This window comes from Triticum urartu, chromosome 3A (assembly GCF_056163025.1).
Source record: "Triticum urartu cultivar PI428250 chromosome 3A, HENAU_Tu73, whole genome shotgun sequence".
In the NCBI taxonomy this organism is placed as follows: domain Eukaryota; kingdom Viridiplantae; phylum Streptophyta; class Magnoliopsida; order Poales; family Poaceae; genus Triticum; species Triticum urartu.
This window is the reverse complement of record NC_141875.1, coordinates 734,176,342-734,191,644: the sequence shown is the minus strand read 5'-3', so window position 1 is coordinate 734,191,644 and position 15,303 is coordinate 734,176,342. Positions and strand designations below refer to the sequence as shown.

General features: G+C 41.3%; 1 pseudogene; it reads left to right on the top strand.

The window, feature by feature from the left end:
• The first annotated feature begins 7,252 nt into the window (after window positions 1–7,252).
• Window positions 7,253–8,102, top strand: LOC147982415 (pathogenesis-related protein 1 pseudogene; annotated as a pseudogene).
• The last annotated feature ends 7,201 nt before the right edge of the window (window positions 8,103–15,303 follow it).

Genomic DNA, 15,303 nt, shown 5'->3' with positions numbered 1-15,303 from the left:
AAGGAAAAAAAATTAAGTGCATCCCCAAGGCTAGCCATTAGGCATTCAAACAATTTAATATGAATACATTTAATATCATAAGCTGATTAGCAATGGACTCTCAGGAAGTATAGATGAATTTATGTATTGAATCTTCATGTCTACCCATGATTTGAAATATTACAATTAGTTTCAGCGAACCACATAAAAATTCAAGCTGATTAGATAATATGAGGTTCAATTTGAACAATTAAATTTGGAATCCTCGGTGAATTTAGTATATAGATGGCTCTCAAGGGAGAGATAGCCATGCTACGATTGACAACTGGAACTTGTCATCATGATTAAATTATGTTTCATCCATTTTTAGTTTATACAGTTAGCAAAGAGGAACTGGCAAGCAGTGCTACTATTGGCACTCAAAAAGTCAACTAAAAACTATTAGCAGGAAGGTCATCTTACCAAGCCTCATGAGCTCATTTGGATCGGCAAGAGAGTGACCCCTGAACTGATAGGTTCCATATCCCTCAAAATTATGGCCAAGAACCATGTCCGTATGCAATGCCTCATCCCGTGTCACCTCCTGCATACAGTAAGACTCATAGAATGAATAACACATAGAAGTGTGTTGCATAAATAAACAACTAAAGCATACTCCTAGGGCTCGGCTGACCGAGAACTCATTTCATTCTGGGCCGACTAATGTCACCAACATGTGTGTGCGTGTGTGTGTCAGAGAGAGAGAGAGAGAGAGAGAGAGTCAGATCCCTCCTCAATTTCATTCTTGTATCGTTCCGAGCTTTGATTGTTTTTCTATTTGTGATGTGTCTTGTGACGACACTTGTTGGGGATATAAGCCCGTGATATGACCCGCCATAATTGGGCCTAGTTATGTTGTTGGCGACTTGCGGAGCAGGACATAAGATGGGCTGAAGATGTTCAAGACCTTAAGGCCTACAGGGCGGCTTAAGGAGTGGGCAGACTCATGGGCCAGTACCAGTAGGCGCCCGCTCATCATCTAGAAGTACAAGTTGCCATATAAAGTTTCTTTACTTAGGAAGCAAGACAGCTAGGAAGCATACTATATCACGGATCACAATGCAACCCGGACTCTGTTGTAAGCCCAGGGTCTCAACCTATATATAAAGAGGAGCCCCCAACGCGAAAATATTAAGCTACAAGCTCTCGAGTACTAGGTTAGCCAAGTCGCACCTTTGTAATCGATATCATCATCATCATCAATATCAATCAAGCAGGAGTATGCTTTTACCTCCACCGCGAGGGGCCGAACCTAGGTAAACCCTTGTCTCTCGATTTCGATCAACCCCGTTCAAGCAATCACCTGGCAGCGATGGCCTCACGACTAAGTCCTTTCACTAGGACATCTGCCGTGACAAAACCACGGCAACACTTGTATTTGATCATGTTATTGTCATTGTATCTTGGCTTTGTTGTGGATTTATTTCTTGATTAGTTGGCTCGGGAAAAAAGGAATGAAAAGGTACACAAATATAGTAGTTCAAAGAGTCCAAAAGTCCTATTGGAGCCCTAGCTCACTGGAGCTCTTTATTTAAAAAACCCACATCGTTCCTAGTAAGCTGATACGTCTCCAACGTATCTATAATTTTTGATTGCTCCATGCTATGTTATCTACTGTTTTGGGCAATATTGGGCTTTATTATCCACTTTTATATTATTTTTGGGACTAACCTATTAACCGGAGGCCCAGCCCAGAATTGCTGTTTTTTGCCTATTTCAGTGTTTCGAAGAAAAGGAATATCAAACGGAGTCGAAACGGAACGAAATCAACTGGAGAAGTTATTTTTGGAAGGAAAGCTACCGGATGGACTTGGACCCCACGTCAGGAGCCAAGGAAGGTGCTCACGAGGGTGGGGGCGCCCTCCCCCCCCCCCCCCCCGGCGCGCCCCCTGCCTCGTGGGGCCCTCGAAGCTCCACTAACGTACTTCCTGCACCCATATATACTCACGTACCCTAAAACTTCCAGAACAGATATTAGATCGGGGGTTCCGCCGCCAGAAGCCTCCATAGCCACCGAAAACCAATCTAGACCCGTTCCGGCACCCTGCCGGAGGGGGCAATCTCTCTCCGGTGGCCATCTTCATCATCCTGGTGCTCTCCATGATGAGGAGGGAGTAGTTCTCCCTCGGGGCTGAGGGTATGTACCAGTAGCTATGTGTTTGATCTCTCTCTCTCTCGTGTTCTTGGTTTGGCACGATCTTGATGTATCGCGAGCTTTACTATTATAGTTGGATCTTATGTTTCTCCTCCCCCTCTACTCTCTTGTAATGGATTGTGTTTCCCCTTTGAAGTTATCTTATCGGATTGAGTCTTTAAAGATTTGAGAACACTTGATGTATGTCTTGTCGTGCGTATCTGTGGTGACAATGGGATACCACGTGATTCACTTGATGTATGTTTTGGTGATCAACTTGCGGGTTCCGCCCATGAACCTATGCATAGGGGTTGGCACACGTTTTCGTTGTGATTCTCCGGTAGAACTTTGGGGCACTCTTTGAGGTCCTTTGTGTTGGTTGAATAGATGAATCTAAGATTGCGTGACGCATATCGTATAATCATACCCACGGATAATTGAGGTGACATTGGAGTATCTAGGTGACATTAGGGTTTTGGTTGATTTGTGTCTTAAGGTGTTATTCTAGTACGAACTCTAGGGCTGTTTGTGACACTTATAGTAATAGCCCAACGGATTGATTGGAAAGAATAACTTTGAGGTGGTTTTGTACCCTACCATAATCTCTTCGTTTGTTCTCCGCTATTAGTGACTTTGGAGTGACTCTTTGTTGCATGTTGAGGGATAGTTATGTGATCCAATTATGTTAGTATTGTTGAGGGAACTTACACTAGTGAAAGTATGAACCCTAGGCCTTATTTCCTATCATTGCAATACCGTTTACGCTCACTTTTATCATTATTTACCTTGCTGTTTTTATAATTTCAGATTACAAATACCTTTATATATTATCCATATACCACTTGTATCACCATCTCTTCGCCGAACTAGTGCATCTATACAATTTACCATTGTATTGGGTGTGTTGGGGACACAAGAGACTCTTTGTTATTTGGTTGCAGGGTTGCTTGAGAGAGACCATCTTCATCCTACGCCTCCCACGGATTGATAAACCTTAGGTCATCCACTTGAGAGAAATTTGCTACTGTCCTACAAACCTCTACACTTGGAGGCCCAACAACATCTACAAGAAGAAGGTTGTGTAGTAGACATCATAAGCCACAATGCCCGACAAAAGGCAGCCGCCCCACAATAATATGTGCATCAAATTTTTATCAATGCCCCACAAAAAATGGCCGAACATGTTACGTACTCAATGTGGGGGTATAGATTTGAAACTACTTTAACTATGGCCTAGACCGCAGAGCGAATTTATACTAAAAAGTAAGTGTTCAATCGACTCGTAAGGCAGAAGACACATGTCTTGCTACCTTGCCAATTACGTCATGCCAGATTATCTCTAGTCAAGATGAGCCCTGTGTTAAAAATGCGAGGAAAATCTTCACTCTTAGAGGAATTTTGAGCTTCCATAATTTCTTGTTATCGACCAAAACATCACAACGAACCATCTCCAATTTTATACCTTCTTTAGTTTTACTCAAGTGCTTTCATCCCTAGAGTAACTTCCAGTTTGTTTCCTGTTCAGCTCTATTCTACTTGCAAGATGATTTATTATTAGTTCCTATTTCTTATCCTAAGAAGGATAAATACGTAAAACTATATTTGGAGTCATCTGGTTTATCTCTTTTGCCTCTCTTTTCCCATGCATTTTTTTCATATTTTACAATTGCTATAGTTGAATCCATAAATATTTATTTATAAAAATCATGTATAAATAAGGCTAGGTACATAACCTTGACGAGTCCTAGATTGTCTTCTTATATGTTTACATTGAGTATGTCTGAATCGATTTTTGTTAAACAACACATATAGCGAATACCATGTACAATAGTACAAGTGAGGCTTGGGGTTGAATCTTGATGATGGGTAGATGGAAAGAATCAAAGAAGAACCATGCCAACGAAGATTATAAATGATTCATCATGAAATCTTTATGTAAGCAATATCCATTCACACCATAAGAATCAAATGTCTTGACAGAATAGTTATAGCCTTTGGAAACTTGCCTCAATTCACGACTCGCTTCCATGTCGGTTCTTGCCTACATGTTTAACAGGAAAAGCTTTGTGTATTAGTTCAATGTAAGGTCAACTTGAAATGGCTTTCACTAGGAGCCATGACAGATAGATAAGTAATTTTGTGGAGAACTAGCAAATGCAACCGCCGCCTACTTCCCCACCCTATTTAAAAAGGTCCTAAGATTCTTTGTCGGTAAGGTGCCTTCTCCATTTTCAGGTTTTACGCTAGAATCTATGGCAATGAGAAGAACAAGAGTTACAAAAACTGGGGTAGGAATGTGTGCAAAAAAAAATGGTGAGCACTTAATTTATGTATGGTGTTATATCTGTCATGTTCTTCAGTATATACGACATAATATCTTCCATCTTCATATGTTGGATTGACTTGAAATTTGGACCACTTGATCTTCCACCCAGCCATGTGAAAATGCTAAGCTGGGGTAGTTCTTCAGGGTTGACGGCACTGTAACGAGCCACGGGATTATACCGAGTGGGAAGAATGTCATTATAGTACTTTGTGCTGAAGTTTGCCCCTTTCTCGTTGAGGTGTGCCTCGCATATGGATATTTCGATACGATATTTTTTTCTTTCTTTTGGTGTCAAAGATTCTTCTGTTCTCTCTCAGCAGAATACATGGAAGTGGCCATCGTCTTTGGCATGTTTGGAGGTTTCCTGAGTGTTTTTTAGGTTCATTGACGAGTATATGATCTTTGCCAAGTGTGTTCTAGGAATACTTGGCATACACTGGCTTTCACCAAGTATCTTCTTGCTTTCTAAGCATATTTTAAAAGACTCAATATGCATTCCTCTTTATCGAGTATCCGTGTTTTGACACTCGGAATCCGTGATGTTGTGACCTGTGGTGCTGGTTGCGACAATACCTATATTTTGTACAAGTTAATGCTGATTCGACAACATGCTGGTTGTGACAATACCTATATTTTTTTACAAGTTAATGCTGATTTGGGAGCATGCTGGTTGTGACAATACCTATATTTTGTACAAGTTAATGCTGATTCGGGAGCATGCTTTTAACACTATAAACTTTGGCTTCTCGGGGAGCCATGCCATAGCATCTTACAAACATATCACATGTCTATGTTATGTACTAGATTCCATGTCAGGTGTTGTTGCCGACCATGGACTTAGTGATGTTAGTATCTCAGTGTTATTTTGATCCTTTCAAATTCCCTATGTCTCTCATTTTTATTATCACATATGTTTTTATTGTGATCCTCTTCCTCTATAGAGAAATTGATAGACAATGGCTATGTGTTCAAACTTCAAGGCATGTAACGTGACACAATATTTTTATTACTTTTTGCATGGAATAAATATGTGGACATTTTACCTCCTAAAACATATATTATGATGATCTCGCTTTCTAATTTTTTAAGGCAATGATCTTGGGAATCGATTACCATACATTCCTTATGGCATAACTACATCATTTGCGCCAATTGGCGCAACGGGTCACCTAGTATTACAAAAGATTGGATCACCCATCATATTTGGCGACCACCACTCTCTTTCTCCCTTATCACTTCCACTTGAGCGAAATCGTAAATTAATTCAATTGGATGCATAAATGATGGGTATATTCACTCTAGTACATACTGCTGCTTCAAATAGAGAGCACGATCTTCTACGACACAGGCTGCTCTTGAGAAGCTAAATAGAGGGCACGATCTACATGACACAGGCTGCTCTTGAGAAGCTAATCCACATCTGCTCGGAAAATCATTGTGTGGCGTATCGTGTGTAATAGGCATTGCCTTGCTTTCGTATGCATCCATGAATCAATGCATTTTCTATAGCAAGGCCTGACGAGACATCCACGGTGACAAAACATGTTGGTTAATTTTTTCAAACCGATGAGGTCCCCACCTATTTTTTACGACCCGGTGAGGTCTCCGCTTATTTATTTTTATGACCCAGTGAGGTCTCTGCTTATTGATTGGCTGCAATTGTTACCTGGATTAAATAAGCCCATAATTCACCACCTAAAACGTCTATTACATCATCTATCTTTCTTATTTTTGACGTCAATGATCTTGGGAATAGATTAACATACATTTCTTCTGGCGTAACTCCGCCGTGAGGTCTCCGCTTATTTTGTACGACCTCACCCACTTACTGATTCGCTTCAATTCTTACCTGGAATAAATATGTCGATAATTCACCACCTAAAATGTATATTGTGATGATCTAACTTTCTTACTTTTGAAGTCGATAACCTTGGGAATAGATTACCATACATTTCTTCTGGAGTAACTCCGCCATTTTCGTCAACTGGCACAACAAGTCATCTAGTATCACTAAAGCTAGGATTGCCCCATCATGTTTAGCGGCCCCAACTCTGTTTCTCCAGTTTCTCTTCCACTTGAGAGAAATCGTTAACTAATTCAATTGGATGCATACATGATAGGTATATTCAATCTCGTACGTATTGCTGCTTCAAATAGAGGGCACGATTTGCTGCTACACAGGCTGCCTCTTGAGAAGCTAATCCACATCTCCTCGGAATGTCGTTGTGTGTGGCGTATCGTGTGTAATATGCATTGCTTTGCTTTTGTATGCATCCATGAATCGATGCTTTTACTAGTGCAGGGCCTGACGCGGCGTTCAAGGCGACATAGCATGTTGGTTACTTTTTTCAAATTAATGAGGTATGCGCTTATTTTTTATGACCCGGTGCGGTCTTGGCTTATTTTTTACAAACCGGCGAGGTCTACGTTTACTGATTGGCTTCAAGTTTTCAACCGGGCAAGTGGATATTCTTTTTTTTTTCCATACCTACCGCCCGCCAGACCAAATTAGCCAACAACAGGTTGGTTACTTTTTTCAAACCGATGAGGCGTCCGTTTATTTTTTTTGTTCGAATTGATGAGGTCTCCGCTTCCTGAGTGGCTTGAATTTTTGGACCAGGCACATGTATGGGAATTTGCCCAGTACGTAAAAGTGGATATTCTTGTTTACCTATTGAAAGGAGAATAATAATGACTCTAAGATTAGGTGTTTAGAGAAGCAACCCATCGAGCTAGCTTGTGCACTAGTATAAATACACAACTCACGCTGACACAACAAATCTCATCCATCATTACACACACGCACATCTTTCCTCCATTTCCTAAGGCATCATTAACGATGGAGTACTCGCCAAAGCTAGCGGCGGCACTGCTCTTAGCTCTCGCGTCCGCCATGATCGTCACCGCCCAGAACGGGGCCGATGACATGCTGAACGCCCACAATGAAGTGCGCGCCACCGTCGGTGTGGGGCCAGTGATGTGGGACCCCATAGTGGCGGCGTACGCGCAGTCGTACGCGGAGAAGCGCCGCGCCGACTGCCAGCTACTACTCTCTCCGGAGGTGCGCCCATACGGAGAGAACCTTTTTCGGGCCGCTGGGGCCGAATGGAATGCGGTGGACGCAGTGATTTATTGGGCGTCCGGGAAGCAGTACTACGACCACGCCACCAACACCTGCTCCGCACCTACGGGTGAGTCGTGCATGGGATACCTGCAGTTGGTGTGGAGGGACACCAAGACCATCGGCTGCGGCGCTGTCCTCTGTGACGGCAACGCTGGCGTGTTTGTCATCTGCAGCTATAGCCCGCCCCCCGTGCTCGGGCAGATTCCATACTAGGCTACGTACCAAGTATATATGCATGCGGCTATGCATGCATGCACGTAGCACCATGTTGCTTAAATAAATAATTAAGGGATACTCCTAGGGCTGGGCACTAATTCTCGGTCGATTGATGTCACCGATATGTGTGTGTGTGTGTGTGTGTGTGTGTGACCAGAATCCCTCCTCCCTTCACTCCTGTATCGTTCCGGGCTTTGATTGTTATTGTATTTTTCCCGCAAGTTGTGATTGGGCTTGTATTTGTTTGTATTTGAGCTTATTATTCCGGTTGTATCCGGGCTTAATTTGCTGTGGATGGGTCTCTAGTTTAGTAGGAACCAGATAAAAGCCAACACAATATCACGTTTATCTTAAGTTGTGTTGCTAGAGAGCAAAACTTACATTTTTCTTATACTTTAGATAATCTGATTTCAGCAATGTATTTTAAAAATGAAATAAGAAAATTTCTTCTAGGGAACAAAGAAAAGTTTTTAGTGGCAGCTTATCGAAGGTTATTTAGCAACAATGCATGAAACTTTTTCACATGACATGCGCTGATTTATGGGCATTAATTTGGATAGCAGAGCAAATAATAATATACTACTTTATTAATAGAGCACAGCTCTTATGACAAGGTCTACTTAATCAAGATGCAAGTTAAAGATCCAAGATTCCAAAATGAGACGGTTACACTATTACAGGTTCTGCTTGGGACAAGAAAATAATTCCATCCCTGAATACTACAACAACTCAAACACCAGAATGACCACGGCCGCACTAGCTGTCCTTGTCGTCCTCCACGCTGACCTATATCATCTTCTCCTTCCTACACAATAATTACCGGGACTTGCAGATATCAGAAGAATATATTTTATTTTCACGATAACAACTCACAAACCACATACATTATATCTGCATTCTTGCCAGTAATGGCGATGTCTTCTATCACCGGAACATTTGTGTCTGTGCATGTTAGCAACTGTGAATACACAAACGACAGCAAATGCACTGATGAGCCAAATCATGCCTACCATACAATGGATACCTGGCCAGGCATTAGGTAACTATACCATATATTCCAAAAAAACGAGAAGCTAATATGGCCTTACTATGCCTTGCACATGTCAGGCTACAAAGGAAAAAAAATTAAGTGCATCCCCAAGGCTAGCCATTAGGCATTCAAACAATTTAATATGAATACATTTAATATCATAAGCTGATTAGCAATGGACTCTCAGGAAGTATAGATGAATTTATGTATTGAATCTTCATGTCTACCCATGATTTGAAATATTACAATTAGTTTCAGCGAACCACATAAAAATTCAAGCTGATTAGATAATATGAGGTTCAATTTGAACAATTAAATTTGGAATCCTCGGTGAATTTAGTATATAGATGGCTCTCAAGGGAGAGATAGCCATGCTACGATTGACAACTGGAACTTGTCATCATGATTAAATTATGTTTCATCCATTTTTAGTTTATACAGTTAGCAAAGAGGAACTGGCAAGCAGTGCTACTATTGGCACTCAAAAAGTCAACTAAAAACTATTAGCAGGAAGGTCATCTTACCAAGCCTCATGAGCTCATTTGGATCGGCAAGAGAGTGACCCCTGAACTGATAGGTTCCATATCCCTCAAAATTATGGCCAAGAACCATGTCCGTATGCAATGCCTCATCCCGTGTCACCTCCTGCATACAGTAAGACTCATAGAATGAATAACACATAGAAGTGTGTTGCATAAATAAACAACTAAAGCATACTCCTAGGGCTCGGCTGACCGAGAACTCATTTCATTCTGGGCCGACTAATGTCACCAACATGTGTGTGCGTGTGTGTGTTAGAGTTAGAGAGAGAGAGAGAGAGAGAGTCAGATCCCTCCTCAATTTCACTCTTGTATCGTTTCGAGCTTTGATTGTTTTTCTATTTGTGATGTGTCTTGTGACGACACTTGTTGGGGATATAAGCCCGTGATATGACCCGCCATAATTGGGCCGAGTTATGTTGTTGGCGACTTGCGGAGCAGGACATAAGATGGGCTGAAGATGTTCAAGACCTTAAGGCCTACAGGGCGGCTTAAGGAGTGGGCAGACTCATGGGCCAGTACCAGTAGGCGCCCGCTCATCATCTAGAAGTACAAGTTGCCATATAAAGTTTCTTTACTTAGGAAGCAAGACAGCTAGGAAGCATACTATATCACGGATCACAATGCAACCCGGACTCTGTTGTAAGCCCAGGGTCTCAACCTATATATAAAGAGGAGCCCCCGACGCGAAAATATTAAGCTACAAGCTCTCGAGTACTAGGTTAGCCAAGTCGCACCTTTGTAATCGATATCATCATCATCATCAATATCAATCAAGCAGGAGTATGCTTTTACCTCCACCGCGAGGGGCCGAACCTAGGTAAACCCTTGTCTCTCGATTTCGATCAACCCCGTTCAAGCAATCACCTGGCAGCGATGGCCTCACGACTAAGTCCTTTCACTAGGACATCTGCCGTGACAAAACCACGGCAACACTTGTATTTGATCATGTTATTGTCATTGTATCTTGGCTTTGTTGTGGATGTATTTCTTGATTAGTTGGCTCGGGAAAAAAGGAATGAAAAGGTAAACAAATATAGTAGTTCAAAGAGTCCAAAAGTCCTATTGGAGCCCTAGCTCACTGGAGCTCTTTATTTAAAAAACCCACATCGTTCCTAGTAAGCTGATACGTCTCCAACGTATCTATAATTTTTGATTGCTCCATGCTATGTTATCTACTGTTTTGGGCAATATTGGGCTTTATTATCCACTTTTATATTATTTTTGGGACTAACCTATTAACCGGAGGCCCAGCCCAGAATTGCTGTTTTTTGCCTATTTCAGTGTTTTGAAGAAAAGGAATATCAAACGGAGTCGAAACGGAACGAAATCAACTGGAGAAGTTATTTTTGGAAGGAAAGCTACCGGATGGACTTGGACCCCACGTTAGGAGCCAAGGAAGGTGCTCACGAGGGTGGGGGCGCCCTCCCCCCCCCCCCCCCCCCCGACGCGCCCCTGCCTCGTGGGGCCCCCGAAGCTCCACTGACGTACTTCCTGCACCCATATATACTCACGTACCCTAAAACTTCCAGAACAGATATTAGATCGGGAGTTCCGCCGCCAGAAGCCTCCATAGCCACCGAAAACCAATCTAGACCCGTTCCGGCACCCTGCCGGAGGGGGCAATCTCTCTCCGGTGGCCATCTTCATCATCCTGGTGCTCTCCATGATGAGGAGGGAGTAGTTCTCCCTCGGGGCTGAGGGTATGTACCAATAGCTATGTGTTTGATCTCTCTCTCGTGTTCTTGGTTTGGCACGATCTTGATGTATCGCGAGCTTTACTATTATAGTTGGATCTTATGTTTCTCCTCCCCCTCTACTCTCTTGTAATGGATTGTGTTTCCCCTTTGAAGTTATCTTATCGGATTGAGTCTTTAAAGATTTGAGAACACTTGATGTATGTCTTGTCGTGCGTATCTGTGGGGACAATGGGATACCACGTGATTCACTTGATGTATGTTTTGGTGATCAACTTGCGGGTTCCGCCCATGAACCTATGCATAGGGGTTGGCACACGTTTTCGTTGTGATTCTCCGGTAGAACTTTGGGGCACTCTTTGAGGTCCTTTGTGTTGGTTGAATAGATGAATCTAAGATTGCGTGACGCATATCGTATAATCATACCCACGGATAATTGAGGTGACATTGGAGTATCTAGGTGACATTAGGGTTTTGGTTGATTTGTGTCTTAAGGTGTTATTCTAGTACGAACTCTAGGGCTGTTTGTGACACTTATAGGAATAGCCCAACGGATTGATTGGAAAGAATAACTTTGAGGTGGTTTTGTACCCTACCATAATCTCTTCGTTTGTTCTCCGCTATTAGTGACTTTGGAGTGACTCTTTGTTGCATGTTGAGGGATAGTTATGTGATCCAATTATGTTAGTATTGTTGAGGGAACTTACACTAGTGAAAGTATGAACCCTAGGCCTTATTTCCTATCATTGCAATACCGTTTACGCTCACTTTTATCATTAGTTACCTTGCTGTTTTTATAATTTCAGATTACAAATACCTTTATATATTATCCATATACCACTTGTATCACCATCTCTTCGCCGAACTAGTGCATCTATACAATTTACCATTGTATTGGGTGTGTTGGGGACACAAGAGACTCTTTGTTATTTGGTTGCAGGGTTGCTTGAGAGAGACCATCTTCATCCTACGCCTCCCACGGATTGATAAACCTTAGGTCATCCACTTGAGAGAAATTTGCTACTGTCCTACAAACCTCTACACTTGGAGGCCCAACAACGTCTACAAGAAGAAGGTTGTGTAGTAGACATCATAAGCCACAATGCCCGACAAAAGGCAGCCGCCCCACAATAATATGTGCATCAAATTTTTATCAATGCCCCACAAAAAATGGCCGAACATGTTACGTACTCAATGTGGGGGTATAGATTTGAAACTACTTTAACTATGGCCTAGACCGCAGAGCGAATTTATACTAAAAAGTAAGTGTTCAATCGACTCGTAAGGCAGAAGACACATGTCTTGCTACCTTGCCAATTACGTCATGCCAGATTATCTCTAGTCAAGATGAGCCCTGTGTTAAAAATGCGAGGAAAATCTTCACTCTTAGAGGAATTTTGAGCTTCCATAATTTCTTGTTATCAACCAAAACATCACGACGAACCATCTCCAATTTTATACCTTCTTTAGTTTAACTCAAGTGCTTTCATCCCTAGAGTAACTTCCAGTTTGTTTCCTGTTCAGCTCTATTCTACTTGCAAGATGATTTATTCTTAGTTCCTATTTCTTATTCTAAGAAGGATAAATTCGTAAAACTATATTTGGAGTCATCTGGTTTATCTCTTTTGCCTCTCTTTTCCCATGCATTTTTTTCATATTTTACAATTGCTATAGTTGAATCCATAAATATTTATTTATAAAAATCATGTATAAATAAGGCTAGGTACATAACCTTGACGAGTCCTAGATTGTCTTCTTATATGTTTACATTGAGTATGTCTGAATCGATTTTTGTTAAACAACACATATAGCGAATACCATGTACAATAGTACAAGTGAGGCTTGGGGTTGAATCTTGATGATGGGTAGATGGAAAGAACCAAAGAAGAACCATGCCAACGAAGATTATAAATGATTCATCATGAAATCTTTATGTAAGCAATATCCATTCACACCATAAGAATCAAATGTCTTGACAGAATAGTTATAGCCTTTGGAAACTTGCCTCAATTCACGACTCGCTTCCATGTCGGTTCTTGCCTACATGTTTAACAGGAAAAGCTTTGTGTATTAGTTCAATGTAAGGTCAACTTGAAATGGCTTTCACTAGGAGCCATGACAGATAGATAAGTAATTTTGTGGAGAACTAGCAAATGCAACCGCCGCCTACTTCCCCACCCTCTTTAAAAAGGTCCTAAGATTCTTTGTCGGTAAGGTGCCTTCTCCATTTTCAGGTTTTACGCTAGAATCTATGGCAATGAGAAGAACAAGAGTTACAAAAACTGGGGTAGGAATGTGTGCAAAAAAAAATGATGAGCACTTAATTTATGTATGGTGTTATATCTGTCATGTTCTTCAGTATATACGACATAATATCTTCCATCTTCATATGTTGGATTGACTTGAAATTTGGACCACTTGATCTTCCACCCAGCCATGTGAAAATGCTAAGCTGGGGTAGTTCTTCAGGGTTGACGGCACTGTAACGAGCCACGGGATTATACCGAGTGGGAAGAATGTCATTATAGTACTTTGTGCTGAAGTTTGCCCCTTTCTCGTTGAGGTGTGCCTCGCATATGGATATTTTGATACGATATTTTTTTCTTGCTTTTGGTGTCAAAGATTCTTCTGTTCTCTCTCGGCAGAATACATGGAAGTGGCCATCGTCTTTGGCATGTTTGGAGGTTTCCTGAGTGTTTTTTAGGTTCATTGACGAGTATATGATCTTTGCCAAGTGTGTTCTAGGAATACTTGGCATACACTGGCTTTCACCAAGTATCTTCTTGCTTTCTAAGCATATTTTAAAAGACTCAATATGCATTCCTCTTTATCGAATATCCGTGTTTTGACACTCGGAATCCGTGATGTTCTGACCTGTGGTGCTGGTTGCGACAATACCTATATTTTGTACAAGTTAATGCTGATTCGACAACATGCTGGTTGTGACAATACCTATATTTTTTTACAAGTTAATGCTGATTTGGGAGCATGCTGGTTGTGACAATACCTATATTTTGTACAAGTTAATGCTGATTCGGGAGCATGCTTTTAACACTATAAACTTTGGCTTCTCGGGGAGCCATGCCATAGCATCTTACAAACATATCACATGTCTAAGTTATGTACTAGATTCCATGTCAGGTGTTGTTGCCGACCATGGACTTAGTGATGTTAGTATCTCAGTGTTATTTTGATCCTTTCAAATTCCCTATGTCTCTCATTTTTATTATCACATATGTTTTTATTGTGATCCTCTTCCTCTATAGAGAAATTGATAGACAATGGCTATGTGTTCAAACTTCAAGGCATGTAACGTGACACAATATTTTTATTACTTTTTGCATGGAATAAATATGTGGACATTTTACCTCCTAAAACATATATTATGATGATCTCGCTTTCTAATTTTTTAAGGCAATGATCTTGGGAATCGATTACCATACATTCCTTATGGCATAACTACATCATTTGCGCCAATTGGCGCAACGGGTCACCTAGTATTACAAAAGATTGGATCACCCATCATATTTGGCGACCACCACTCTCTTTCTCCCTTATCACTTCCACTTGAGCGAAATCGTAAATTAATTCAATTGGATGCATAAATGATGGGTATATTCACTCTAGTACATACTGCTGCTTCAAATAGAGAGCACGATCTTCTACGACACAGGCTGCTCTTGAGAAGCTAAATAGAGGGCACGATCTACATGACACAGGCTGCTCTTGAGAAGCTAATCCACATCTGCTCGGAAAATCATTGTGTGGCGTATCGTGTGTAATAGGCATTGCCTTGCTTTCGTATGCATCCATGAATCAATGCATTTTCTATAGCAAGGCCTGACGAGACATCCACGGTGACAAAACATGTTGGTTAATTTTTTCAAACCGATGAGGTCCCCACCTATTTTTTACGACCCGGTGAGGTCTCCGCTTATTTATTTTTATGACCCAGTGAGGTCTCCGCTTATTGATTGGCTGCAATTGTTACCTGGATTAAATAAGCCCATAATTCACCACCTAAAACGTCTATTACATCATCTATCTTTCTTATTTTTGACGTCAATGATCTTGGGAATAGATTACCATACATTTCTTCTGGCGTAACTCCGCTGTGAGGTCTCCGCTTATTTTGTGCGACCTCACCCACTTACTGATTCGCTTCAATTCTTACCTGGAATAAATATGTCGATAATTCACCACCTAAAATGTATATTGT